The sequence below is a fragment of the Aquarana catesbeiana genome, linkage group LG05 (genome assembly GCF_042186555.1).
Source record: "Aquarana catesbeiana isolate 2022-GZ linkage group LG05, ASM4218655v1, whole genome shotgun sequence".
In the NCBI taxonomy this organism is placed as follows: Eukaryota; Metazoa; Chordata; class Amphibia; order Anura; family Ranidae; genus Aquarana; species Aquarana catesbeiana.
This window is the reverse complement of record NC_133328.1, coordinates 646296727-646324556: the sequence shown is the minus strand read 5'-3', so window position 1 is coordinate 646324556 and position 27830 is coordinate 646296727.

Genomic DNA, 27830 nt, shown 5'->3' with positions numbered 1-27830 from the left:
TGGAAATATGGGGTGAGTCATTCAGGATCTTGAAGGTGAGATTGAATTGTGATTAGGGATGAGCTTCATGTTCGACTCAAACATCGTGTGTTCGTTCGTTCACCTGAATTACGAATGATATGGGTTGTTCATGCCAAATTCGAGTGGAGCGTCACGGCCTATAGTTCACTGCGGCATCGCAGTGCATTGCTGGCTGATGATTGGCCAAGCATGCACTATGACCCGCATGCTTGGCCAATCACAGCGCTGTGTGTACAGAGAGCCGTAATTGGCCAAAGCCAATGATGCTTTGGCCAATTATGGCTCAGGGGGTTTAGTACACGCCCCACACTATATAAGGCTGCCTGCACGTCGGCCCTGTGTAGTGTGTTCCGGCGTTCAGGGAGAGATAGAGAGAAACAGTGTCATTTGATTTAAGTTAGATAGAGTAGGCCAATAGTATGTCTGGAAGGCCAACAAGGAGAGGCAGACAGTCACAAGCCAATAAAATAGGGCAAGCAGGCTCTGTGTCTTGCCCTCTTTTATTGGCTTGTGACTGTCTGCCTCTCTTTGTTGGCCTTCCAGACATAGTAATGGCCTGTAGCTACACTAAGCTGGGATATATATATATATATATATATATATGTATATATATATATATATATATATATATATATATATGTACTGATACTGCAGCTAACAAAATCAACTGCCTGCCTGTAGTATGAGAACACCACCAACCTTCTACAGGTAGCTTTAGCTGAACACTGTGCAGAGCTCGCAAAAGACTAACTTGTAGCTTATTTAGCTGCCTGCGGTAGTGATAGGATCAGGAAAACACCACCAACCTTCTACAGGTAGCTTTAGCTGAACACTGTGTAAAGCTCGCAAAAAAATAACTTGTAGGTTTAGCTGAACACTGTGCAGAGGTCGCACTACACTAACTTGTAGTTTTAGCTGAACACTGTGAGCAGGACGCACTACACTAACTTGTAGCTTTAGCTGAACACTGTGCAGAGGTCTCACTACACTAAGTTGTAGCTTTAGCTGAACACTGTGCAGAGGTCTCACTACACTAAGTTGTAGCTTTAGCTAAAAACTGTGCTGAGGTCTCACTACACTAACTTGTAGTTTGAGCTGAACACTGTGCGCAGGACGCACTACACTAACTTGTAGCTTTAGCTGAACACTGTGCAGAGGTCCCACTACACTAACTTGTAGTTTTAGCTGAACACTGTGAGCAGGACGCACTACACTAACTTGTAGCTTTAGATGAACACTGTGCAGAGGTCTCACTACACTAACTTGTAGTTTTATCTGAACACTGTGAGAAGGACGCACTACACTAACTTGTAGTTTTAGCTGAACACTGTGAGCAGGACGCACTACACTAACATGTAGCTTTAGCTGAACACTGTGCAGAGGTCTCACTACACTAACTTGTAGTTTTATCTGAACACTGTGAGAAGGACGCACTACACTAACTTGTAGTTTTAGCTGAACACTGTGAGCAGGACGCACTACACTAACTTGTAGCTTTAGATGAACACTGTGCAGAGGTCTCACTACACTAACTTGTAGTTGTAGTTGAACACTGTGAGCAGGACGCACTACACTAACTTGTAGCTTTAGCTGAATTCTGTGCAGAGGTCTCAATACACTAACTTGTAGTTTTAGCTGAACACTGTGAGCAGGACGCACTACACTAACTGTAAATAGTCTAGCTGCCTGACTGTGGTACTAAAAGGATCAAAAGAACACCAGCAATTTTCTTCAGGTAGCTGTAAATACTGTAACAAGACAAGCCTGCCTGTCAGTAGGAAGATAACAGGACGGATCTAGCTAAACTGAATACAGTGTATATATATATATATATATATATATATATATATATATATATACATGCAACACCTGGGATGCATATATATACACAATACACTGTAAGTGCAGCTAACTCACTGACTGTCTTGCCTAATCTAGCTAACTCAAATGAAATGACACTGTCTCTCTGTCTATCTATGTATCTCAACACCGGAACACACACTACACAGGGCCGCCATGCAGGTGGCCTTATATAGTGTGTGGCGTGTTCTAAACCCCCTGAGCCATAATTGGCCAAAGCCACCCTGGCTTTGGTCAATTACAGCTCTCTCTACCGACAGCACTGTGATTGGCCAAGCATGCGGGTCATAGTGCATGCTTGGCCAATCATCAGCCAGCAATGCACTGCGATGCCGCAGTGAATTATGGGCCGTGATGTGCCACACGAATTTGGCGCGAACGGCCCATATCGTTCGCAATTCGGCGAATGATCAAACAGCCGATGTTCGAGTCGAACATGGGTTAGACTCGAACACGAAGCTCATCTCTAATGGTCACTAATTGGTAGCACTGATGTGCACTGATAGGTGGCACTGATAGGCAGCACTGATTGGCACTGATGGGCAGCACTGATGGGCACTGATTGGCACTGATAGATGGCACTGATGGGCACTGATTTGCATCACTGATGGGCTTTGATTGGTAGCACTTATGGACACTGATAGGCTCTGATTCGCAGCACTGATTGGCAGCACTGATGGACACTGATTGGCATTTATAGGCAGCACTGATTGGAAGCACTGATGGGCACTGATAGGCTGCACTGATAGGCAGCACTGATGGGCACTGACTGGAAGCACTGATAGGCACTGATAGGTGGCACTGATAGGGAGCACTGATGGGCATTAATTGTCAGCACTGATTAGCACTAATATGCAGCACTGATGGGCACTGATATGCAGCACTGATGGGCACTGATATGCAGCAATGATGGGCATTGATATGCAGCACTGATGGGCACTGATTGGCAGCACTGATAGGCAGCACTTATGGGCACTAATTGGCACTGATAGGTAGCACTGATGGGCACTGATATGCAGCACTGATAGGCAGCATTGGTTGGCACTGATTGACTGCATTGGTGGGCACTGATGGGCAACACCGACTGGCACTGGTTGGCACTGATAGGCAGCATTGGTTGGTACTGATAGGCAGCACTGGTTTGCACTGATAGGCAGCACTGGTTGGCACTGATAGGCAGAATTGGTTGGCACTGATAAGCAGCACTGGCACGGATAGGCAGTATTGGTTGGCACTGATGGGCAGCAGTGTTGGCACTGATAAGCAGCACTGGCACTGATAGCCAGCATTGGTTGGCACTGATAGGCAGCACTGGTTTGCAATGGTTGGCACTGATAGGCAGAATTGGTTGGCACTGATAAGCAGCACTGGCACAGATAGGCAGTACTGATTGGCACTGATAGGCAGTACTTGTTGGCACTGATGGGCAGTACTGGTTGGCACTGATAGGCAGCATTGGTTGGCACTGATTGGCAGCATTCGTTGGCACTTATAGGCAGCATTGGTTGGCACTGATAGGCAGCATTGGTTGGCACTGATTGGCAACATTGGTTGGCACTGATTGGCAGCATTGATTGGCTCCGATAGGCAGAATTGGTTGGCACTGATAAGCAGCACTGGCACGGATAGGCAGTACTGGTTGGCACTGATAGGCAGCATTGGTTGGCACTGATAAGCAGCACTGGCACTGATAGGCAGCATTAGTTGGCACTGATAAGTGGCACTGATAGGCAGCATTGGTTTGCACTGATAGGCAGCACTGGTTTGCACTAATAGGCAGCACTGGTTAGCACTGGTTGGCACTGATAGGCAGAATTGGTTGGCACTGATAAGCAGCACTGGCACGGATAGGCAGTACCAGTTGGCACAGATAGGCAGCATTGGTTGGCACTGATAAGCAGCACTGGCACTGATAGGCAGCATTGGTTGGCACTGATAGGCAGCATTGGTTTGCACTGATAGGCAGCACTGGTTTGCACTGATAGGCAGCGCTGGTTTGCAATGGTTGGCACTGATAGGCAGAATTGGTTGGCACTGATAAGCAGCACTGGCATGGATAGGCAGTACTGGTTGGCACTGATAGGCAGCATTGGTTGGCACTGATTGGCCACATTGGTTGGCACTGATTGGCAGCATTGGTTGGCACTGATTGGCCACATTGGTTGGCACTGACTGGCAGCATTGGTTGGCACTGATTGGCAGCATTGGTTGGCACTGATAGGCAGCATTGGTTGGCACTGATTGACAGCATTGGTTGGCACTGATTGGCAGCATTGGTTGGCACTGATTGGCAACATTGGTTGGCACTGATAGGCAGCATTGGGTGGTACAGATAGGGGGGAGGAGGAGTTTCACATTCAGGAGATCGTGAGAATTGCCAGAGCTGTTCAGTGTATGAAACTGTCAGATAATTACACTGCATGCAGGGAGAGAGACCAGCTGTTAAAAGTCAACGGTGATGTTGGTGGTGGGCAGGACTGAACAGTTACCAAACACCAGCCAATAGGATGGGTCTGGGTGGGCTGCTACATTTCTCTAGCTCTGACCCCTCTCTGAAGCAGCCCAATCATTGGCTGGTGTTGGCACTTGGTCCCGCCCACCCCGACTTCGCGGCTGAGTTGTGATGACTTACAACTCAGCCGTGATGTCGGGGGTGGGCGGGACCAAGCGCTATAAACACCAGCCAATGTTTGAGCTGCTTCAGAGAGGGGGCGGGCCACATAAATATAGCGGCCCGCCCAGACCCCATCCCATTGGCTGGTGTTTGATGGCCGTTCGGACCCCCGACATCACCCCAACATTTTGACAGCGGGTCTCTCTCCCTGCATGCAGTGTCATTATCTGACAGTTTCATACACTGAACAGCACTGGCACTTCTCACGATCTGCTGCCTGTGGAACTGTTTCACAGGCAGCGCGGGCCACACACTCTCTTGGATGCAGCATTTTGGGGCAAATCTCTGGCAAATCTCTGGAGACAGGCACACCCGGCACACCCTGTGCGCACACCTATGTCCTCTGGCAGTAGTTGCAATCTACACAATTTAGTCTCAATTCCTCTTCTTCTCAAAACCAGCCTCCCCTTCTCCTGTGCGCTCTGGAAGGCCAGCTCTGTCTGCAACAAACTCACCACTGTTCATGACCTCTCTGTCACAAACTTCTTTAATCTACTTGCTATCCTTGAAACCTGGCTCCATGAATCCGACACTCCTTCTCCTGCTTCCCTCTCCCATGGTGACCTTCTCTGGACTCACTCCCCTAGGCCTAATGGATGCAAGGAAGGTGTAGTGGGAATCCTCCTATCCCCACAGAGCACCTTCCTGGTTCTTCACTCTCCTCCCTCTCTGTCCCTCTCATCATTTGAAGTTCAGTGTATACCAGTGGTGGCCCGTGCATTGTGGGCACACGGGTGCCGCCCCCCCCATCCCTGCCACCGCCCTCCCTATCCATGCGCCCGGATGCATAGACTCCTATGGCAGGGTGGGAGGGAATTTGTTTTGAAGCACCTGATTAGAGCCAGAGGCTCTAATAGGCTTCAAAATAGGGTGGGCTTGGGGTGTAGAGAATGCGCCCTGATCCCACCCAATTGTGTGACCATAGCAAATTGAATTTTCGCTATTTTCACACTACAGTGCCTCCCGCCAATCAGGAGGCAGGTCAGTGAGACCTGTTTCCCGATTGGCCAAAGCGCCGGGCGGTCCTATTGGATGCCCAGCACTTAGGAAGAGGAGACATGCAGAGGAGACACAAGCTGGAGGAATGGACATATGGACACCTCCGCCACCACTGCTGCCTGCACTCTTGAGGAATCACAGGAGGAGAGGATACCACAGCCTGGTAAGTGAAGGGCCTCTGGGGGGTGGTTTCCTTCATAGTACCACAAACACCGCGAGCCCTGCAGTGGGGGTGCTTGCCTTCAGAGTACCGCAAGCCCTACGGGGGGGTTGCTGTCAGTGCCGCGAGCCCCCGGCTGCCCCTGTCCAACCAAGTTCTCTGTGCTGTTACCAGGTGAGCTTTGCATAGGGACAGGGAGCATATCCATCTGTACAGGGGAAACTGCTTGTAAGCAGCCAGGATGGAGTGACATAAGCATGGTGACAGGTGACAGAAGCAATCTGATCGGCACACCACTCATCTCATCCACAGTGTTCAGGCACACAGTGCTGGTAGGATCATACAACCACACTACTGCCAGTGCCAACCAATTGTCTGCTCTGAATCTGATCACCATATCACTACAAGTGCCAACCAAATGTGTGTTCTGAGTCTGATCATAGAACCATAACACTGTCAGTGCAAACCAACTGTCTTTTCTAAGTCTGATCACCAGAGCTGTATAACCTGGTCTGTAATGCTGAACTATATACCCTGATCTGCGAGGCTGCACTATATACCATTATCTGCGAGGCTGCACTATATACCATGATCTGCAAGGCTGCGCTATATACCATGATCTGCGAGGATGTGCTATATACCATGATCTGTGAGCAGGTCCGGACTGGCCTACCGGGATACCCGGAAGTTTCCCGGTAGGCCATCTTTCCTGGGGCTGCTTTAATCTGTGGCTGGCTGCAGCACTCCCCTCCCACCTCCCCCTCTTCTTTGTCACACACACCACTCCGGGAGCGCTGTGTGTCACATTGCTGGCTCTGTGTGTAGTCGGCGGCGTGGTGTAAAAGGGTCCCGCCCCCCTAGACTGGCTCGTGTGATAGCAGATTGAAACAGTGTTCCGCCTATCACACGAGCCGGTCTGGGGGGGCGGAACGGGACCTTGTTATGGCGCCGCCGAACACACACAGACACAGCTATGTGACACACAGCGGGAGATGTCCACTGTGTGATCCAGGGCAGGCTATGGTGAGTCTGCACTTATAGGCGAAGTGAGGCTGCGAATATGGGCACAGAGAGGCTGCATTGATGAACACAGTGAGGCTGCGATTATGAGCACAGAGAGGCTGCATTGATGAACACAGTGAGGCTGTGATTATGGGCACAGAGAGGCTGCGATTATGGGCACAGTGAGGCTGCACTGATGAACACAGTAAGGCTGCAATTATGGACATAGAGAGGTTGCGATTATGGGCACAGTGAGGCTGCACTGATGAACACAGTGAGGCTGCGATTATAGGCACAGAGAGGCTGCAATTATGGGCACAGTGAGGCAGCATTGATGAACACAGTGAGGCTGCGATTATGGGCATAGAGAGGCTGCGGTTATGGGCACAGTGAGGCTGCGATTATGGGCACAGAGAGGCTGCGATTATGGGCACAGTGAGGTGGCATTGATGGGCACAGTGATGCTGTGATTATGGGCACAGAGAGGCTGCGATTATGGGCACAGAGAGGCTGCGATTATGGGAACAGTGAGGCGGCATTGATGAACACAGTAAGGCTGCGATTATGGGCACAGTGAGGCTGCGATTATGGGCACAGAGAGGCTGTGATTATGGGCACAGAGATGCTGCGATTATGGACACAGTGAGGCTGCACTGATGAACACAGTGAGGCAGCGATTATGGGCACAGAGGGGCTACGATTATAGGCACAGTGAGGCTGCGATTATGGGCACAGTGAGGCTGCGATAATGGGCACAGTGAGACTGCGATTATGGGCACAGTGAGGCTGTGATTATGGGCACAGTGAGGCTGTGATTATGGGCACAGTGAGGCTGCGATTATGGGCAGAGTGAGGCAGGCATTGAGGAACACAGTGAGGCTTCAATTATGGGCACAGAGAGGCTGCGATTATGGGCACAGAGATGCTGCAATTATGGGCACAGTGAGGCTGCACTGATGAACACAGTGAGGCTGTGATTATGGGCATAGTGAGGCTGCGATTATGGGCACAGTGAGGCGGCATTGATGGGCACAGTGAGGCAGCGATTATGGGCACAGAGAGGCTGCGATTATAGTGAGGCTGCAATAATGGGCACAGTGAGGTGGCATTGATGGGCACAGTGATGCTGCGATTATGGACACAGAGAGGCTGCGATTAGGGGCACAGAGATGCTGCGATTATGGGCACAGTAAGGCTGCGATTATGGGCACAGTGAGGCTGCGATTATGGGCACAGTGAGGCTGTGATTATGGGCACAGTGAGGCTGAGATTATGGGCACAGTGAGGTGGCATTGATGGGCACAGTGAGGCTGCGATTATGGGCATAGAGAGGCTGCAATTATGGGCACAGAGAGGCTGAGATTATGGGCACAGTGAGGTGGCATTGATGGGCACAGTGAGGCTGCGATTATGGGCATAGAGAGGCTGCGATTATGGGCACACTGAGGTGCCATTGATGGGCACAGTGATGCTGCAATTATGGGCACAGAGATGCTGCGATTATGGGCAGAGAGAGGCTGCGATTATGGGAACAGTGAGGCTGCGATTATGGGAACAGTGAGGCGGCATTGATGAACACAGTGAGGCTGCGATTATGGGCACAGAGAGGCAGCGATAATGGGCACAGAGATGCTGCGATTATGGACACAGTGAGGCTGCACTGATGAACACAGTGAGGCTGTAATTATGGGCACAGAAAGGCTGCGATTATGGGGACAGTGAGGCTGCGATTATGGGCACAGTGAGGCTGCGATTATGGGCATAGTGAGGCAGCATTGATGGGCACTGTGATGCTGCAATTATGGGCACAGAGACACGCGATTATGGGCACAGAGATGCTGCGTTTATGGGCACAGTTAGGCTGCGATTATGGGCACAGTGAGGCTGCGATTATGGGCACAGAAAGGCTGTGATTAGGGGCACAGTGAGGCTGCGATTATGCGATTATGCTGCGATTAGGGGCACAGTGAGGCTGCGATTATGGGCACAGTGAGGTGGCATTGATGGGCACAGTGAGGCTGCAATTATGGGCATAGAAAGGCTGTGATTATGGGCACAGAGAGGCTGCGATTATGGGTACACTGAGGCTGCATTGATGAACACAGTGAGGCTGCAATTATGGGCACACAGAAGCTGCATTGATGAACACAGTGAGGCTGTGATTATAAGCACAGAGAGGCTGCGATTATGGGTACAGTAACGCGGCATTGATGGGCACAGTGAGGTTGCGATTATGGGCACAGTGAGGCTGCAATTATGGGCACAGTCAGGTGGCATTAGTGGGCACAGTGAGGCTGCAATTATGGGCACAGGGAGGCTGCATTGATGAACACACTGAGGCTGCGATTATGGGCACAGAGAGGTTGCGAATATGGGCACAGTGAGGCGGCATTGATGAACACAGTGAGGCTGCAATTATGGGCACATAGAGGCTGCGATTATGGGCACAGAGAGGCTGCAATTATGGGAACAGTGAGGCGCCATTGATGAACACAGTGAGGCTGTGATTATGGGCACAGTGAGGCTGCGATTATGGGCACAGAGAGGCTGTGATTATGGGCACAGAGATGCTGCGATTATGGACACAGTGAGGCTGCACTGATGAACACAGTGAGGCAGCGATTATTGGAACAGAGGGGCTACAATTATGGGCACAGTGAGGCTGCGATTATGGGCACAGTGAGGCTGCGATAATGGGCACAGTGAGGCTGCGATTATGGGCACAGTGAGGCTGTGATTATGGGTACAGTGAGGCTGCGATTATGGGCAGAATGAGGCAGGCATTGAGGAACACAGTGAGGCTGTGATTATGGGGCACAGTGAGGCTGCGATTATGGGCACAGAGAGGCTGTGATTATGGGCACAGAGATGCTGCGATTATGGACACAGTGAGGCTGCATTGATTAACACAGTGAGGCAGCGATTATTGGCACAGAGGGGCTACGATTATGGGCACAGTGAGGCTGCGATTATGGGCACAGTGAGGCTGCAATAATGGGCACAGTGAGGCTGCGATTATGGGCACAGTGAGGCTGTGATTATGGGCACAGTGTGGCTGCGATTATGGGCAGAGTGAGGCAGGCATTGAGGAACACAGTGAGGCTGCGATTATGGGAACAGAGAGGCTGCGATTATGGGCACAGAGATGCTGCAATTATGGGCACAGTGAGGCTGCACTGATGAACACAGTGAGGCTGCAATTATGGGCACAGAGAGGCTGCAATTATGGGCACAATGAGGCTGCGATTATGGGCACAGTGAGGCTGCGATTATGGGGACAGTGAGGCGGCATTGATGGGCACAGTGAGGCGGCGATTATGGGCACAGAGAGGCTGCGATTATAGTGAGGCTGCAATTATGGGCACAGTGAGGTGGCATTGATGGGCACAGTGATGCTGCGATCATGGACACAGAGAGGCTGCGATTATGGGCACAGAGATGCTGCGATTATGGGCACAGAGATGCTGCGATTATGGGCACAGTGAGGCTGTGATTATGGGCACAGTGAGGCTGCGATTATGGGCACAGTGAGGTGGCATTGATGGGCACAGTGAGGCTGCGATTATGGGTACAGAGAGGCTGCGATTATGGGCACAGAGAGGCTGCGATTATGGGTACACTGAGGCTGCATTGATGAACACAGTGAGGCTGCAATTATGGGCACACAGAGGCTGCATTGATGAACACAGTGAGGCTGTGATTATAAGCACAGAGAGGCTGCGATTATGGGCACAGTGACGCGGCATTGATGGGCACAGTGAGGTTGCGATTATGGACACAGTGGGGCTGCAATTATGGGCACAGTGAGGCGGCATTGATGGGCACAGTGAGGCTGCGATTATGGGCACAGGGAGGCTGCATTGATGAACAAAGTGAGGCTGCGATTATGGGCACAGAGAGGTTGCGAACATAGGCACAGTGAGGCGGCATTGATGAACACAGTGAGGCTGCAATTATGGGCACATAGAGGCTGCGATTATGGGCACAGAGAGGTTGCGAATATGGGCACAGTGAGGCTGCATTGATGAACACAGTGAGGCTGCGATTATGGGTACAGAGAGGTTGCGAACATGGGCACAGTGAGGCGGCATTGATGAACGCAGTGAGGCTGCAATTATGGGCACATAGAGGCTGCGATTATGGGCACAGAGAGGTTGCGAATATGGGCACAGTGAGGCGGCATTGATGAATACAGTGAGGCTGCAATTATGGGCACATAGAGGCTGCGATTATGGGCACAGAAATGCTGTGATTATGGGCACAGTGAGGCTGCACTGATGAACACAGTGAGGCTGTAATTATGGGCACAGAAAGGCTGCGATTATGGAGACATTGAGGCTTCGATTATGGGCACAGTGTGGCTGTGATTATGGGCACAGTGAGGTGGCATTGATGGGCACAGTGATGCTGCAATTATGGGCACAGAGACACGCGATTATGGGCACAGAGATGCTGCGATTATGGGCACAGTTAGGCTGCGATTAGGGACACAGTGAGGCTGCGATTATGGGCACAGAGAGGCTGTGATTAGGGGCACAGTGAGGCTGCGATTATGGACACAGTGAGGCTGTGATTATGGGTACGGTGAGGCTGCGATTATGGGCAGAATGAGGCAGGCATGGAGGAACACAGTGAGGCTGTGATTATGGGGCACAGTGAGGCTGCGATTATGGGCACAGAGAGGCTGTGATTATGGGCACAGAGATGCTGCGATTATGGACACAGTGAGGCTGCATTGATTAACACAGTGAGGCAGCGATTATTGGCACAGAGGGGCTACGATTATGGGCACAGTGAGGCTGCGATTATGGGCACAGTGAGGCTGCAATAATGGGCACAGTGAGGCTGCGATTATGGGCACAGTGAGGCTGTGATTATGGGCAAAGTGAGGCTGCGATTATGGGCAGAGTGAGGCAGGCATTGAGGAACACAGTGAGGCTGCGATTATGGGCACAGAGAGGCTGCGATTATGGGCACAGAGATGCTGCAATTATGGGCACAGTGAGGCTGCACTGATGAACACAGAGAGGCTGCAATTATGGGCACAATGAGGCTGCGATTATGGGCACAGTGAGGCTGCGATTATGGGGACAGTGAGGCGGCATTGATGGGCACAGTGAGGCGGCGATTATGGGCACAGAGAGGCTGCGATTATAGTGAGGCTGCAATTATGGGCACAGTGAGGTGGCATTGATGGGCACAGTGATGCTGCGATCATGGACACAGAGAGGCTGCGATTATGGGCACAGAGATGCTGCGATTATGGGCACAGTGAGGCTGCGATTATGGGCACAGTGAGGCTGTGATTATGGGCACAGTGAGGCTGCGATTATGGGCACAGTGAGGTGGCATTGATGGGCACAGTGAGGCTGCGATTATGGGCACGGAGAGGCTGCGATTATGGGCACAGAGAGGCTGCGATTATGGGTACACTGAGGCTGCATTGATGAACACAGTGAGGCTGCGATTATGGGCACACAGAGGCTGCATTGATGAACACAGTGAGGCTGTGATTATAAGCACAGAGAGGCTGCGATTATGGGCACAGTGACGCGGCATTGATGGGCACAGTGAGGTTGCGATTATGGGCACAGTGAGGCTGCAATTATGGGCACAGTGAGGCAGCATTGATGGGCACAGTGAGGCTGCGATTATGGGCACAGGGAGGCTGCATTGATGAACACAGTGAGGCTGCGATTATGGGCACAGAGAGGTTGCGAACATGGGCACAGTGAGGCGGCATTGATGAACACAGTGAGGCTGCAATTATGGGCACATAGAGGCTGCGATTATGGGCACAGAGAGGTTGCGAATATGGGCACAGTGAGGCGGCATTGATGAACACAGTGAGGCTGCAATTATGGGCACATAGAGGCTGCGATTATGGGCACAGAGATGCTGTGATTATGGGCACAGTGAGGCTGCACTGATGAACACAGTGAGGCTGTAATTATGTGCACAGAAAGGCTGCGATTATGGGGACATTGAGGCTTCGATTATGGGCACAGTGTGGCTGTGATTATGGGCACAGTGAGGCGGCATTGATGGGCAGTGATGCTGCAATTATGGGCACAGAGACACGTGATTATGGGCACAGAGATGCTGCGATTATGGGCACAGTTAGGCTGCGATTATGGACACAGTGAGGCTGCGATTATGGGCACAGAGAGGCTGTGATTAGGGGCACAGTGAGGCTGCGATTATGGGCACAGTGTAGCTGCGATTATGGGTTCAGTGAGGTGGCATTGATGGGCACAGTGAGGCTGCAATTATGGGCATAGAAAGGCTGTGATTATGGGCACAGAGAGGCTGCAATTATGGGTACACTGAGGCTGCATTGATGAACACAGTGAGGCTGCAATTATGGGCACACAGAGGCTGCATTGATGAACACAGTGAGGCTGTGATTATAAGCACAGAGAGGCTGCGATTATGGGCACAGTGACGCGACATTGATGGGCACAGTGAGGTTTTGATTATGGGCACAGTGAGGCTGCAATTATGGGCACAGTCAGGCGGCATTGATGGGCACAGTGAGGCTGCGATTATGGGCACAGGGAGGCTGCATTGATGAACACAGTGAGGCTGCGATTATGGGCACAGAGAGGTTGCGAATATGGGCACAGTGACGCGGCATTGATGAACACAGTGAGGCTGCAATTATGGGCACATAAAGGCTGCGATTATGGGAACAGTGAGGCGGCATTGATAAACACAGTGAGGCTGCGATTATGGGCACAGTGAGGCTGCGATTATGGGCACAGAGAGGCTGTGATTATGGGCACAGAGATGCTGCGATTATGGACACAGTGAGGCTGCACTGATGAACACAGTGAGGCAGCGATTATTGGAACAGAAAGGCTACAATTATGGGCACAGTGAGGCTGCGATTATGGGCACAGTGAGGCTGCGATAATGGGCACAGTGAGGCTGCGATTATGGGCACAGTGAGGCTGTGATTATGGGCACAGTGAGGCTGCGATTATGGGCAGAATGAGGCAGGCATTGAGGAACACAGTGAGGCTGTGATTATGGGCACAGAGAGGCTGCGATTATGGGCACAGAGATGCTGCAATTATGGGCACAGTGAGGCTGCACTGATGAACACAGTGAGGCTGCGATTATGGGCACAGAGAGGCTGCAATTATGGGAACAATGAGGCTGCGATTATGGGCACAGTGAGGCTGCGATTATGGGCACAGTGAGGCGGCATTGATGGGCACAGTGAGGCAGCGATTATGGGCACAGAGAGGCTGCGATTATAGTGAGGCTGCAATTATTGGCACAGTGAGGTGGCATTGATGGGCACAGTGATGCTGTGATTATGGACACAGAGAGTCTGCGATTATGGGCACAGAGATGCTGCGATTATGGGCACAGTAAGGCTGTGATTATGGGCACAGTGAGGCTGCGATTATGGGCACAGTGAGGCTGTGATTATGGGCACAGTGAGGCTGCGATTATGGGCACAGTGAGGCTGAGATTATGGGCACAGTGAGGTGGCATTGATGGGCACAGTGAGGCGGCATTGATGAACACAGTGAGGCTGCGATTATGGGCACAGTGAGGCTGCGATTATGGGCACAGAGAGGCTGTGATTATGGGCACAGAGATGCTGCGATTATGGACACAGTGAGGCTGCACTGATGAACACAGGGAGGCAGCGATTATTGGAACAGAGGGGCTACAATTATGGGCACAGTGAGGCTGCGATTATGGGCACAGTGAGACTGCAATAATGGGCACAGTAAGGCTGCGATTATGGGCACAGTGAGGCTGTGATTATGGGCAGAATGAGGCAGGCATTAAGGAACACAGAGAGGCTGTGATTATGGGCACAGAGAGGCTGCGATTATGGGCACAGAGATGCTGCAATTATGGGCACAGTGAGGCTGCACTGATGAACACAGTAAGGCTGCGATTATGGGCACAGAGAGGCTGTAATTATGGGCAAAATAAGGCTGCGATTATGGGCACAGTGAGGCTGCGATTATGGGCACAGTGGGCACAGTGAGAGGACATTGATGGGCACAGTGATGCTGCAATTATGGGCACAGAGAGGCTGCGATTATGGGCACAGAGAGGCTGCGATTATGGGCACAGTGAGGCTGCGATTATGGGCACAGTGAGGCTGCAATTATGGGTACAGTGAGGTGGCATTGATGGGCACTGTGAGGCGGCATTGATGGGCACAGTGAAGCTGCGATTATGGGCATAGAGAGGCTGCGATTATGGGCACAGTGAGGCTGTGATTATGGGCACAGTGAGGCTGCGATTATGGGCAGAATGAGGCAGGCATTGAGGAACACAGTGAGGCTGTGATTATGGGCACAGAGAGGCTGCGATTATGGGCACAGAGATGCTGCAATTATGGGCACAGTGAGGCTGCACTGATGAACACAGTGAGGCTGCGATTATGGGCACAGAGAGGCTGCAATTATGGGAACAATGAGGCTGCGATTATGGGCACAGTGAGGCTGCGATTATGGGCACAGTGAGGCGGCATTGATGGGCACAGTGAGGCAGCGATTATGGGCACAGAGAGGCTGCGATTATAGTGAGGCTGCAATTATTGGCACAGTGAGGTGGCATTGATGGGCACAGTGATGCTGTGATTATGGACACAGAGAGTCTGCGATTATGGGCACAGAGATGCTGCGATTATGGGCACAGTAAGGCTGCGATTATGGGCACAGTGAGGCTGCGATTATGGGCACAGTGAGGCTGTGATTATGGGCACAGTGAGGCTGCGATTATGGGCACAGTGAGGCTGAGATTATGGGCACAGTGAGGTGGCATTGATGGGCACAGTGAGGCTGCGATTATGGGCACAGTGAGGCTGCAATTATGAGCACAGTCAGGCAGCATTGATGAACACAGTGAGGCTGCGATTATGGGCACAGAGAGGTTGCGAATATGGGCACAGTGAGGCGGCATTGATGAACACAGTTAGGCTGCAATTATGGGCACATAGAGGCTGTGATTATGGGCACAGAGAGGCTGCGATTATGGGAACAGTGAGGCGGCATTGATGAACACAGTGAGGCTGCGATTATGGGCACAGGGAGGCTGTGATTATGGGCACAGAGATGCTGCGATTATGGGAACAGTGAGGCGGCATTGATGAACACAGTGAGGCGGCATTGATGAACACAGTGAGGCTGCGATTATGGGCACAGTGAGGCTGCGATTATGGGCACAGAGAGGCTGTGATTATGGGCACAGAGATGCTGCGATTATGGACACAGTGAGGCTGCACTGATGAACACAGGGAGGCAGCGATTATTGGAACAGAGGGGCTACAATTATGGGCACAGTGAGGCTGCGATTATGGGCACAGTGAGACTGCAATAATGGGCACAGTAAGGCTGCGATTATGGGCACAGTGAGGCTGTGATTATGGGCAGAATGAGGCAGGCATTAAGGAACACAGAGAGGCTGTGATTATGGGCACAGAGAGGCTGCGATTATGGGCACAGAGATGCTGCAATTATGGGCACAGTGAGGCTGCACTGATGAACACAGTAAGGCTGCGATTATGGGCACAGAGAGGCTGCAATTATGGGCACAATAAGGCTGCGATTATGGGCACAGTGAGGCTGCGATTATGGGCACAGTGGGCACAGTGAGACGACATTGATGGGCACAGTGATGCTGCAATTATGGGCACAGAGAGGCTGCGATTATGGGCACAGAGAGGCTGCGATTATGGGCACAGTGAGGCTGCGATTATGGGCACAGTGAGGCTGCGATTATGGGCACAGTGAGGCTGCAATTATGGGTACAGTGAGGTGGCATTGATGGGCACTGTGAGGCGGCATTGATGGGCACAGTGAAGCTGCGATTATGGGCATAGAGAGGCTGCGATTATGGGCACAGAGAGGCTGTGATTATGGGCACAGTGAGGCTGCATTGATGAACACAGTGAGTCTGCGATTATGGGCACAGAGAGGCTGCAATTATAGGCACAGTGAGGCTGTGATTATGGGCACAGTGAGGCTGCGATTATGGGCACAGTGAGGTGGCATTGATGGGCACAGTGAGGCGGCATTGATGGCCACAGTGAGGCTGCGATTATGGGTACAGAGAGGCTGCGATTATGGGCACAGTGAGGCTGCATTGATGAACACAGTGAGGCTGTGATTATGGGCACAGAGAGGCTGCATTGATGAACACAGTGAGGCTGTGATTATGGGCACAGAGAGGCTGCGATTATGGGTACAGTGAGGCGGCATTGATGGGCACAGTGAGGTTGCGATTATGGGCACAGTGAGGCTGCGATTATGGGCACAGTGAGGCTGCGATTATGGGCACAGTGAGGCGGCATTGATGGGCACAGTGAGGCTGCGATTATGGGCAAGGAGAGGCTGCATTGATGAACATAGTGAGGCTGCAATTATGGGCACAGAGAGGCTGGATTGATGAACACAGTGAGGCTGCGATTATGGGCACAGAGAGGCTGTGATTATGGGCACAGTGAGGCTGCACTGATGAACACAGTGAGGCTGCGATTATGGGCACAGTGAGGCTGCGATTATGGGCACAGTGAGGCTGCAATTATGGGTACAGTGAGGTGACATTGATGGGCACTGTGAGGCGGCATTGATGGGCACAGTGAAGCTGCGATTATGGGCATAGAGAGGCTGCGATTATGGGCACAGAGAGGCTGTGATTATGGGCACAGTGAGGCTGCATTGATGAACACAGTGAGTCTGTGATTATGGGCACAGAGAGGCTGCGATTATAGGCAAAGTGAGGCTGTGATTATGGGCACAGTGAGGCTGCGATTATAGGCACAGTGAGGTGGCATTGATGGGCACAGTGAGGCGGCATTGATGGCCACAGTGAGGCTGCCATTATGGGTACAGAGAGGCTGCGATTATGGGCACAGTGAGGCTGCATTGATGAACACAGTGAGGCTGTGATTATGGGCACAGAGAGGCTGCATTGATGAACACAGTGAGGCTGCGATTATGGGTACAGAGAGGCTGCGATTATGGGCACAGTGAGGCAGCATTGATGGGCACAGTGAGGTTGCGATTATGGGCACAGTGAGGCTGCGATTATGGGCACAGTGAGGCGGCATTGATGGGCACAGTGAGGCTGCGATTATGGGCAAGGAGAGGCTGCATTGATGAACACAGTGAGGCTGCAATTATGGGCACAGAGAGGCTGTGATTATGGGCACAGTGAGGCTGCACTGATGAACACAGTGAGGCTGCGATTATGGGCACAGTGGGGCTGCGATTATGGGCACAGTGCGGCGGCATTGATGAACACAGTGAGGCTGCCATTATGGGCACAGAGAGGCTGCAATTATGGGCACAGAGATGCTGCGATTATGGGCACAGTGAGGCTGCACTGATGAATACAGTGAGGCTGCGATTATGGGCACAGAGAGGCTGTGATTATGGGCACAGTGAGGCTGCGATTATGGGCACAGTGAGGCGGCATTGATGAACACAGTGAGGCTGCAATTATGGGCACAGAGAGGCTGTGATTATGGGCACAGTGAGGCTGCACTGATGAACACAGTGAGGCTGCGATTATGGGCACAGTGGGGCTGCGATTATGGGCACAGTGCGGCGGCATTGATGAACACAGTGAGGCTGCCATTATGGGCACAGAGAGGCTGCAATTATGGGCACAGAGATGCTGCGATTATGGGCACAGTGAGGCTGCACTGATGAATACAGTGAGGCTGCGATTATGGGCACAGAGAGGCTGTGATTATGGGCACAGTGAGGCTGCGATTATGGGCACAGTGAGGCGGCATTGATGGGCACAGTGAGGCTGCGATTATGGGCAAGGAGAGGCTGCATTGATGAACACAGTGAGGCTGCAATTATGGGCACAGAGAGGCTGTGATTATGGGCACAGTGAGGCTGCACTGATGAACACAGTGAGGCTGCGATTATGGGCACAGTGAGGCTGCGATATGGGCACAGTGCGGCGGCATTGATGAACACAGTGAGGCTGCCATTATGGGCACAGAGAGGCTGCAATTATGGGCACAGAGATGCTGCGATTATGGGCACAGTGAGGCTGCACTGATGAATACAGTGAGGCTGCGATTATGGGCACAGAGAGGCTGTGATTATGGGCACAGTGAGGCTGCGATTATGGGCACAGTGAGGTGGCATTGATGGGCACAGTGATGCTGCAATTATGGGCACAGAGAGGCTGCGATTATGGGCACAGAGATGCTGCGATTATGGACACAGTGAGGCTGTGATTATGGGCACAGTGAGGCTGTGATTATGGGCACAGAGAGGCTGCGATTATGGGCACAGTGAGGCTGCAGATATGGGCACATTGAGGCTGCGATTATGGGCACAGTGAGGTGCCATTGATGGGCACAGTGAGGCGGTATTGATGGGCACAGTGTGATTGCGATTATGGGCATAGAGAGGCCATGATTATGGGCACAGAGTGGTTGCGATTATAGGCATAGTGAGGCTGCACTGATGAACACAGTGAGGCTGCGATTATGGGCACAGAGAGGCTGCATCGATGAACACAGTGAGGCTGCGATTATGGGCACAGAGAGGCTGCGATTATGGGCCCAGTGAGGCATGATTGATGGGCACAGTGAGGTTGCGATTATGGGCACAGTGAGGCTGCGATTATGGCCACAGTGAGGCTGCAATTATGGGCACAGTGAGGCGGCACTAATGGGCACAGTGAGGCTGCATTGATGGGCACAGTGGGGCGGCATTTATGGGCACAGTGAGGCGGCATTGATGGGCTCAGATTTGGCGCCATAGGTGGCCACAGTGAGGCTGCAATTATGGGCACAGTGAGGCTGCGATTATGGGCACAGTGAGGCTGTATTGATGAACATAGTGAGGCTGCGATTATGGGCACAGTGAGGCTGCATTAATGGGCACAGTGAGGCTGCATTTGATGGGCACTGGTGAGACTGCATTGATCTCTTGTATCATGTCTGCAGTCTCCGACCATCTTTAGTATGGGGTCCTCAGTCTCTAACCATCGCCTGCACCATGTCCACAGTCTCATACCATCTCTTGTATCATGTCCGCAGCTTCTGACCATCTCTTGTCTTATATCATGTCTGCAGTCTCTGAGGGGGAGTCTGGAGAGGAGGCAAGAGTGGGAGTGCCACCAGGATGGGGGTCATGGGAGAAGCCAGACTTGTGTGGACTGTTGAGAGGAGACTATAGGATAAAACCAGAGCTACCAACCTTGAGCTGTCTGAGCCCTGCATGGTGCACCTGAGAGGAGGTCAGTGACAGTGCCGCCAGGCCAGTCTTAGAGGAGGGTCACTGATGTAAGGGGGAGTGAATACAATAATGTAAAAGGGACACTGATATAAAGATTTCCCCCTTGTATCAGTAACCCACCCCCCCTTACCTTAGTGTATTCTTTTTGCGGAAGGTGGTCTCTGGTAACCAGAGTTCCCCCCATGTTCCCAGAGTTCCTGGCGTCCCATTCGATGATTGACCACTTTTACCACATTTAACTGGAAATTGCATATATATATATATATATATATATATATATATATATATATATATATAGCCCTATGTGCTTTCATATCTATCTATATATAATACACTCTTAAAATGTGCTTTAAAATGCATGGTTTTCCCTTTCACAAACAAGACAATAATGAAGTTATGATGTTGGACTGGTATAATAATGCTATGGGGCTGGTATAAATTTTTTCAAGAGCTGGTTTTTATTACCAGTCCGGCCCGGTCTGTGAGGCTGCGCTATATACCATGATCTGCGAGGCTGCGCTATATATCATGATCTCCGAGGCTGCCCTATATACCATGATCTGCGAGGCTGTGCTATATATCATGATCTCCGAGGCTGCGCTATATACCATGATCTCCGAGGCTGCGCTATATACCATGATCTCCGAGGCTGGGCTATATACCATGATCTCCGAGGCTGCGCTATATACCATGATCTCCGAGGCTGGGCTATATACCATGATCTGTGAGGCCTTGTTGACTCAAAGCTCAATTTTGGTCCTCATTACTCCAAATGACTTTGTGGCAAAAGGTTTTAGGCTTGTCTCTGTGCTGTTTGGCGTATTCTAAGCAGGATACTTTGTGGCATTTGCGTAGTAATGGCTTTCTTCTGGCGACGCGACCATGCAGCCCATCCTTCTTCAAGTGCCTCCTTATTGTGCATCTTGAAGCAGAAACACCACATGTTTTCAAAGAGTCCTGTATCTCACCTGAAGTTATTTATGGGTTTTTCTTTGCATCCCGAACAATTTTATTGGCAGTTGTGGCTGAAATTTTAGTTGGTCTACCTGACCGTCGTTTGGTTTAAGCAGAACTCATTTTCCACTTCTTGATTAGAGTTTGAACACTGCTGATTGGCATTCTCAATTCCTTTGGTATCTTTTTATATCCCTTTTCTGTTTTATACAGTTCAACTACCTTTTCCCACAGATCCTTTAACAATTCTTTGGCTTTCACCATAAATCAGAATCCAGAAACGTCAGTGCAGCACTGGATGAAAGATGCAAGGGTCTGTCAGGAGTCCAGAAACTCATTGACCTTTTATACACAAGCTAATTACAAGCAAACAGATCACAGGTGAGGATGGTTACCTTTAATAGTCATTCAAACCCTTTTGTGTCAACTTGTGTGCAGGTTATCAGGCCAAAATCACCAGGATATGTAAACTTTTAATCAGGGTCATTTAGGTAGTTTATGTTGCCATTGTAGCACTGGTAGATTTTTCAATCTTTTTCTAGGTAAATTTAGTGGATCATCTGTTCTGTATATAGTTCAGATTTAATTTACAGTTAGATTAGCCTCTGTTCTAGTTTGGCTGTGTTGCGTGTAGTTCCGCATTCTGCCTGTGGGTGTCATTGTCACCATGGGTCGGTGTTGGAAAGCAACAAGCTGAAGTATATTTGTGCCCTTCTGTCCCGTAGACAACCCGGCGGAGGTGGTCCTCTGGGTTGCATTCTGGAGAGGGTATTTATGGGACAGACGCCATGTTTCAAAAAGCTTTACCTCGTGGCCCTCCTGGCCTAGAGGCATGTGATAGTGAGTTCTAGCTCGCGACCCTCCGGCCTGGGGAACCCCACGCTATTTAAAAAAAAAAAAAAATTGCCGGGGTTCCCCTTAATATCCATACCAGACCTAAAGGGCCTGTGGGGAATTCCCATGCTGTTTTTATCAATGAACTTTTATGTGTATTGTCGGACCGGCAATTCATTAATAGCCGCGAGTAGATTTTTTTTTTTTTTAATTGTATTTTTTATTGGTTTTCAAAAATTAAGTACAGAGTTGTAACAAACGAGCATTACATTATCAATGCATGTGCATCATACAGCAATCATAATAGAAAAAAGAAAAAACAAAGTATAAAGTAACAAATATAGGTGACAAAAAGTGTTCACAGTAACAAAACACATAAATATATTAGGTCAATTCCCTATGGTATGTATAATAAGCGTCATATTGGAGGGAGTCTGGACCCTTGAGATCAGTTCAGGTCATATACACAGGTAGTATAGGATTGACTTAAGATTAGGGTGAACCTGGCGACATGGGGGTCCCGTACTCCGAAAGATCCCACGGTTCCCATATTTCAGTGAACTTGGAGACACAATCGTGTACCGAGGCTGTCAAAAACTCCATTGTCCGAATCTCAGCCACGAAGAGTAGTAATCTGGACCGTGGGGGAGGGGTATTGGATAACCAGAATAACGGGATAAGTCTTCTGGCGGCTAGTAATATGTAGGATATTAATTTGTTTGTCTTTTTAGATATCCCTGATGGAGGTAAGCCTAATAGATAGGTCAAGGGATCCACCGGAAGGGACACCCCCGTCACCTTTCGTATAAGAAAATGTACATCACACCAAAAAGGTTGAATCAAAGAGCACTGCCAAAAAATGTGGAACAGTGAGCCTATTTCAGTTCCACATCGCCAACAATGCTGTGAGACTGAAGGGTCATACTTATGAATTACATCGGGAGTTCTGTACATGAACATGAGAATTTTAATGGTTGTCTCTCTCTGAGTGACACATTTGGAAGATCTAAATGTAGAGGACCAGATTCTATCCCACATCTGTATTGTAACAGGACGGCCCACTAGATGAGACAACCTGCGCATATAAAGATGTAATGTCTCAACCTCGGGGGGCGGAGCTAGCGCGCAGCATGTAAGGAGCGTCTCACCGAAGCTCCGTCTGCAGACGATCGATCCTGATAAAATCCTGGGACAGCGGCGCTTTTTTTTTTTGGCCATCGGCTGGGGATGTGTGCTGGGATACATTGGGCACCCTCGGGGATGGTAAAATACGGCCCTCCGTGCCCCAAATCCGCCGGTGAACGGCTGGCGCAATTCGCCTGGGGCTCTCAAAATGGCGCTGGAACACAGGAGGAGGAGGAGGAGGAATGGCCGCCGCTGCAGAGATCCACAGAGACACCGCTTCAGGCATCCTCATCTTCAGCAGTGGACAGGGTGAGTCCTAAGCCCCAAAGAGAGGCAGTGATACACAGGGGAAGATTGCTGGACAGGTTAAAGGATCGCTGGGCGAGAGCTGACAGGGCGGTGGTGGGTGAGGAGGAACCGTCCCTGTCACAGATAATGGCGGCCATTCAGGGAGGCCAAGCAAATTTTTTAGATCACTTTGAGGAACTAAGAATGGAGTTTTCATTCATGAAGCATGATATGCAAAAGCTGAGGGAGAAGGCACAGATTACAGACCGCCGTGCAGGGCCGGTCCCAGGCGGGTGCACGGGGTGCAGTGCACCCAGGCGCCAGAGAGGTGGGGGCGCTGAAGCGCCAGAGTGCTCCCCTCCCTCCTCCTTCTCCCCTCCGTGCTTCTGGACACTTCTGGATAGCTCTGTCCGCAGGTCACCGCCGCGGAGCGGCCGCTGTGCTTTTCACTGCTAGAGCCCGTCCCCCCTCCCTCCTCCTCCTGTCAGAGGAGAGCAGCCGCCGGAGATCGGAGCGGCTGGTCTCTGTGTTGAGAGAGACCAGCCGCGCAGTGACTTCGCTGGGGGGAGGAGGGGGGCGGCCCGTGCCTGCAGCCTGACACAGGTACTCTCCTCTGTCTCTCACTCCCGCCTAAGCTGCTGCCTGTCTCGATCTGTTCTTCACCCGGGCGGCGCGGCTTCACACTGTCCTCTCTAGCTGCCGCACGGGTGTTATGTGTCTGTACTGATAGAGGGAGGTTTGTCCCTGGGGCGGTCTGTACTAATGGGGGTTGTCCTGGGGGGTCTGTACTAATGGGGGGTTGTCCTGGGGGTCTGTACTAATGGGGGGTTGTCCTGGGGGTCTGTACTAATGGGGGGTTGTCCTGGGGGTCTGTACTAATGGGGGGGCTGTCCTGGGGGGTCTGTACTAATGGGGGGCTGTCCTGGGGGGTCTGTACTAATGGGGGGGTTGTCCTGGGGGGTTTGTACTAATGGGGGGGTTGTTCTGAGGGTCTGTACTAATGGGGGGTTGTCCTGGGGGGTCTGTACTAATGGGGGGTTGTCCTGGGGGTCTGTACTAATGGGGGGTTGTCCTGGGGGTCTGTACTAATGGGGGGTTGTCCTGGGGGTCTGTACTAATGGGGGGGCTGTCCTGGGGGGTCTGTACTAATGGGGGGCTGTCCTGGGGGGTCTGTACTAATGGGGGGGTTGTCCTGGGGGGTTTGTACTAATGGGGGGGTTGTTCTGAGGGTCTGTACTAATGGGGGGGTTGTCCTGGGGGGTCTGTACTAATGGGGGGTTGTCCTGGGGTCTGTACTAATGGGGGGGTTGTCCTGGGGGTCTGTACTAATGGGGGGGCTGTCCTGGGGGGTCTCTACTAATGGGAGGGTTGTCCTGAGGGGTCTGTACTAATGGGGGGCTGTCCTGGGGGTCTGTACTAATGGGGGGTTGTCCTGGGGGGTCTGTACTAATGGGGGGTTGTCCTGGGGGTCTGTACTAATAGGGGGGTTGTCCTGGGGGGTCTGTACTAATGGGGGGTTGTCCTGGGGGGGTCTGTACTAATGGGGGGTTGTCCTGGGGGTCTGTACTAATGGGGGGTTGTCCTGGGGGGTCTGTACTAATGGGGGGTTGTCCTGGGGGTCTGTACTAATTGGGGGGTTGTCCTGGGGGCCTGTACTAATGGGGGGGTTGTCCTGGGGGTCTGTACTAATGGGGGGTTGTCCTGGGGGTCTGTACTAATGGGGGGGTTGTCCTGGGGGGTCTGTACTAATGGAGGGGGAGTTGTCTTGGGGGGTCTGTACTAATGAAGGGGGGTTGACCTGGGGGGTCTGTACTAATGAAGGGGGGATTTGTCCTGGGGGGTCTGTACTAATGGAGGGATTTGTCCTGGGGGTCTGTACTAATGGAGTGGGGTGTTTGTCCTGGGGGTCTGTACTAATGGAGGGGAGTGTTTGTCCTGGGGGTCTGTACTAATGGAGGGGGGTTGTCCTGGGGGGGTCTGTACTAATGGAGGGGGGTTGTTCTGGGGGAGTCTGTACTAATGGAGGGGGGTGTTTGTCCCGGAGGGTCTGTACTAATGGAGGGGGGGATGTCCTGGGGGGGGTTGTACTAATGGAGGGGGGTTTGTCCTGGTGGGGGGTCTGTACTATTGGAGGAGGGTTTGTCCTGGTGAGGGGTCTGTACTAGAGGAGGGGGGGGTTTGTCCTGGGGGGTCTGTACTAATTAAGGGGGGATTTGTCCTGTGGGGGTCTGTACTAGTGGAGGGGGGTTTTCCTGGGGGGTCTGTAGTAATGGTGGGGGTTTGTCCTGGGGGGGTCTGTACTAATGGAGGGGGGTTTGTCCTGGGGGGTCTGTACTAATGAAGGGGGGATTTGTCCTGTGGGGGTCTGTACTAGTGGAGGGGGGGTTCTCCTGGGGGGTCTGTACTAATGGAGGGGGTTTGTCCTGGGGGTCTGTACTAATAGAGGGGGGGTTTGTCCTGGGGGTCTGTACTAATGGAAGGGGGTTGTCCTGGGGGGTCTGTACTAATGAAGGGGGGTTTGTCCTGGGGGGATCTGTACTAATGGAGGGGGGTTGTCCTGGTGGGGGTCTACTAATGGAGGGGGGGGGTGGTTTGTCCTGGGGGGGTCTATACTGATGAAGGGGGGTCTGTACTAAGAGAGGGGTTTATACTTAGTGGGGGGTCTGCACTGACAAAGGGGGGTCTATACTTAGTGGAGGGGGAGTCTGTACTGAGGGGCGACTAAAGTTGGTGGAAGGAGGGTGACACCATGTTATACCGCACCTGGTGACACCAACCCTAGTGACGTCACTGCAGCTGCAGGCTTTCCTTTCGCCCTTCCCCTCCCTCTCCTCCCCACGTGCACTGCTATACTAGTGAGCGGCGCTGGCCAGCACAGCCTCCCACTATGTTTCTTCCCCCGCCTTTATATCAGCCAGGGAAAAATAGAATAGAAAATGGAGAAGAGGATTGTGGGACATGTAGTCCCGAGGACTGGCAGCCCCACTGTAACACGGAAACTGCAGCCCACACAGCAGGCTCAGCTGAATGGGAGAGAGAGAGAGATACAGGAGCCTGGGAAAGCTTTCAGGGAAGTACACCCAGGACTCGAGAGGGAGAGGGCAGTGCTGAGGGAACACCATCAGAGAGGAAACCCCACTGCCCTGCGCCACCAGAGGGAAAGACTCACAGCCTGGTGCCATCCCTGGCAGAGAAAGGAATGGAGTCATTGCCAGAATACAGATCTGGGTTCTACCCAGCGGAGTCACCATGGGCAATTCAGAGTGAGCTGACTCCTGATCAGAGGAACCATCGCTGGGTCAGGTAAGAGGGCCGATCGGCCATTATCTACTAACGTCCATAGGAACTGCAGTCTCTGACCATCTCCTGTATCATGTCTTCAGTCTCTGACCTTCTCTTGTATCATGTCTGCAGTCTCTGACCTTCTCTTGTATCATGTCTGCAGTCTCTGACCGTCTCCTGTACTATGTCTGCAGTCTCTGATCATCTCCTGTACTATGTCTACAGTCTCTGATCATCTCCTGTACCATGTCTGCAGTCTCTGATCATCTCCTGTACTATGTCTGCAGTCTCTGATCATCTCCTGTACCATGTCTACAGTCTCTGATCATCTCCTGTACCATGTCTGCAGTCTCTGATCATCTCCTGTACTATGTCTGCAGTCTCTGATCATCTCCTGTACTATGTCTACAGTCTCTGATCATCTCCTGTACCATGTCTGCAGTCTCTGATCATCTCCTGTACCATGTCTGCAGTCTCTGATCATCTCCTGTACTATGTCTGCAGTCTCTGATCATCTCCTGTACTATGTCTGCAGTCTCTGATCATCTCCTGTACTATGTCTGCAGTCTCTGATCATCTCCTGTACTATGTCTGCAGTCTCTGACTGTCTCTTGTATCATGTCTACAGTCTCTGATCATCTCCTGTACTATGTCTGCAGTCTCTGACTGTCTCTTGTATCATGTCTACAGTCTCTGACCATCTCCTGTACTATGTCTGCAGTCTCTGAACATCTCCTGTACCATGTCTGCAGTCTCTGATCATCTCCTGTACTATGTCTGCAGTCTCTGATCATCTCCTCCTGTACCATGTCTACAGTCTCTGATCATCTCCTGTACCATGTCTGAAGTCTCTGATCATCTCCTGTACCATGTCTGAAGTCTCTGATCATCTCCTGTACTATGTCTGCAGTCTCTGACCATCTATTCTATCTTGTCTGTAGTCTCTGACCATCTCCTGTATTATGTCTGCAGTCTCTGATCATCTCCTGTACTATGTCTGCAGTCTCTGATCATCTCCTGTACCATGTCTACAGTCTCTGATCATCTCCTGTACCATGTCTACAGTCTCTGACAATCTATTCTATCTTGTCTGTAGTCTCTGACCATCTCCTGTATTATGTCTGCAGTCTCAAACTGTCTCTTGTATCATGTCTGCAGTCTCTGACCATCTCCTGTACTATGTCTGCAGTCTCTGACTGTCTCTTGTATCATGTCTACAGTCTCTGACCATCTCCTGTACTATGTCTGCAGTCTCTGATCATCTCCCACACCATGTCTGCAGTCTCTGACCACCTCCTGTACTATGTCTGCAGTCTCTGACTGTCTCTTGTATCATGTCTACAGTCTCTGACCATCTCCTGTACTATGTCTGCAGTCTCTGATCATC